The sequence below is a fragment of the Aplysia californica genome, unplaced genomic scaffold (genome assembly GCF_000002075.1).
Source record: "Aplysia californica isolate F4 #8 unplaced genomic scaffold, AplCal3.0 scaffold00192, whole genome shotgun sequence".
Taxonomy (NCBI): Eukaryota; Metazoa; Mollusca; class Gastropoda; order Aplysiida; family Aplysiidae; genus Aplysia; species Aplysia californica.
In genome coordinates this window covers 783,896-786,010 of record NW_004797462.1, presented here as the reverse complement: position 1 = coordinate 786,010, position 2,115 = coordinate 783,896, and the positions used below count along the sequence as shown (strand labels likewise).

At 44.8% G+C, this 2,115-nt stretch overlaps 1 protein-coding gene across 1 annotated transcript in view; it reads left to right on the top strand.

Annotated features, from left to right (window-relative positions):
- LOC101848888 (dehydrogenase/reductase SDR family member 11) overlaps positions 1-2,115 on the top strand; it is a gene marked incomplete at its 5' end in the record, with an annotated part of 18,805 nt that overhangs the window by 1,550 nt on the left and 15,140 nt on the right.

Genomic DNA, 2,115 nt, shown 5'->3' with positions numbered 1-2,115 from the left:
GTAATTAAAAAAAATAAATAGATAAATAGATTTTTAAAAACCTATATATTTTAGATAATGAAGGAGGCAGGCTTCGGCTCTTTTCTGCCAAGGCCAGCCCAGGTTGAGGGGGATACGCAATTCCAGTAGAAAGGCCGAGCTACTTGTACTCGGTAAAAATTCTCCCCACACGGAAATCGAACTCCGGTCTTCTACTTCTACTTCTACTTCTACGCGTAACGATAAAGGACCAATTCTGCTTCTCTACAGAAGCAAGAACAAAATTTAATGTTGTTCAATTTACGGTGTTACTACGTTCTCATTACGTCCTGCTGAAACGTGGCCATTTTACTACAATTGAACAAACAAGCAGGTGCATGTTTTTTGGTTTTGACTTTTTTGTGAGTGGTTGGCGGATGCGCTGGTGTGTTTTGCTCCTTTTCCCCTATCAAACATCTCTACTCATTATCTCTACTCTCTTTTTTTTTTTTTTTTGGTCTTTGTTACTCTCTTGTAAAACCAGTAATCTTCGGCACTTAATGCAGAGGAAGCAGCGGTAGGAGGGCAAATGCGAATCCTTTACCAGACCACAAGGACACTTTCTGGAAAATACGGGAAACATGAAGTACCAGTAAAGGATCAAGAGGGGAAAACTATTTTTGGAAAGGAAGCTCAGTCCAAACGATGGGTAGAGCATTTCAACAGTCTCCTGAACAGACCACCACCGAGTAACCCACCAAACATCCTGCCAGCAAGAAATGAGTTACCAATCTGCTGTGATGCTCCTTCAAAACAAGAGATTCTGGATGCCATTAAGAAGCTGAACAAAGGTAAAGCGGCCGGTCTCGACAAGATTCCACCTGAAGCCCTAAAAGCAGATGCCAATGTGACGGCAGACATCCTCCTCACACTGTTTACCAGGATTTGGAATGAGAGCAAGTTCCCAAAGGATTGGAAAGAAGGACACCTCGTGAAGCTTCCAAAAACGGGGGATCTCAGCAACTGCAGCAACTGCAGAGGGATCACTCTTCTCTCAATACCAGGTAAGGTCTTCAACAGAATCATTTTGGAGAGAATCAAGACAGCAACGGATCCAAGACTACGGGATGAACAGGCTGGTTTCCGGAAAAATCGCTCAACCACCGACCAGATTGCCACGTTGAGGATTATTGTGGAACAGTCTCTGGAGTGGAACTCCCAGCTGATCGTCAACTTCCTTGACTATGAGAAGGCTTTTGACAGTATAGACCGAGCAACACTATGGAAGATACTGAGACACCACGGAATCCCACAGAAGTTTTGGTGAACTTCATCAAGAGCATGTACGCAGAGACAAGTTGCAGGGTTGTACATGATGGCCAGCTCACTGACAACTTTGACATCAAGACTGGTGTGAGACATGAATGTTTATTATCACCGTTCCTCTTCATATGGGCAGTTGACTGGCTGGTGAAGGAACCACCAGAGGACACAGAAACGGTATAGAGTGGACCCCATGGACACAGTTGGACGATCTGGACTTTGCAGATGACTTGGCGCTTCTGTCACACACTCAGGAACAGATGCAAGCAAAGACGACAATTTTAAACGGCCTATCAGAGTCTGTTGGATTGAAGATCCACCCCGCAAAGTCGAAAGTCCTAAGGATAGATGCACTGCTAAAGGAGCAGGTCACAGTACAAGGAAATGCACTAGAAGACGTCGAATCCTTCTGCTATATTGTGAGTATAATTGACAGAGAGGGGGGAACAGGTGCGGAAATAAAGTCCCGCATTGGAAAGGCACAGACTGCATTTATTTCTTTGAGCAGGATTTGGAGGACCAGGGATATCTCATTACGAACAAAGCTCAGAATTTTCAACTCAAATGTGAAGCCAGTCTTGTTGTATGGATGTGAGACGTGGAACGCATCCCATACGTGTATAAAGAGGATCCAGGTTTTCTTGAACAAGTGTCTGAGGGGGCTGCTGAGGATCAAATGGACAGACAAGATCACCAACGAGGAAGTATTAAGAAGAACCAGACAGAGCCCGGTCAGAGATGAGGTGGGAAGAAGACGTTGGCGATGGATTGGACACACTCTCAGGAAGTCAAGCAGCTGCATAACAAGAAAAGTGTTAGATTGGAACCCACACG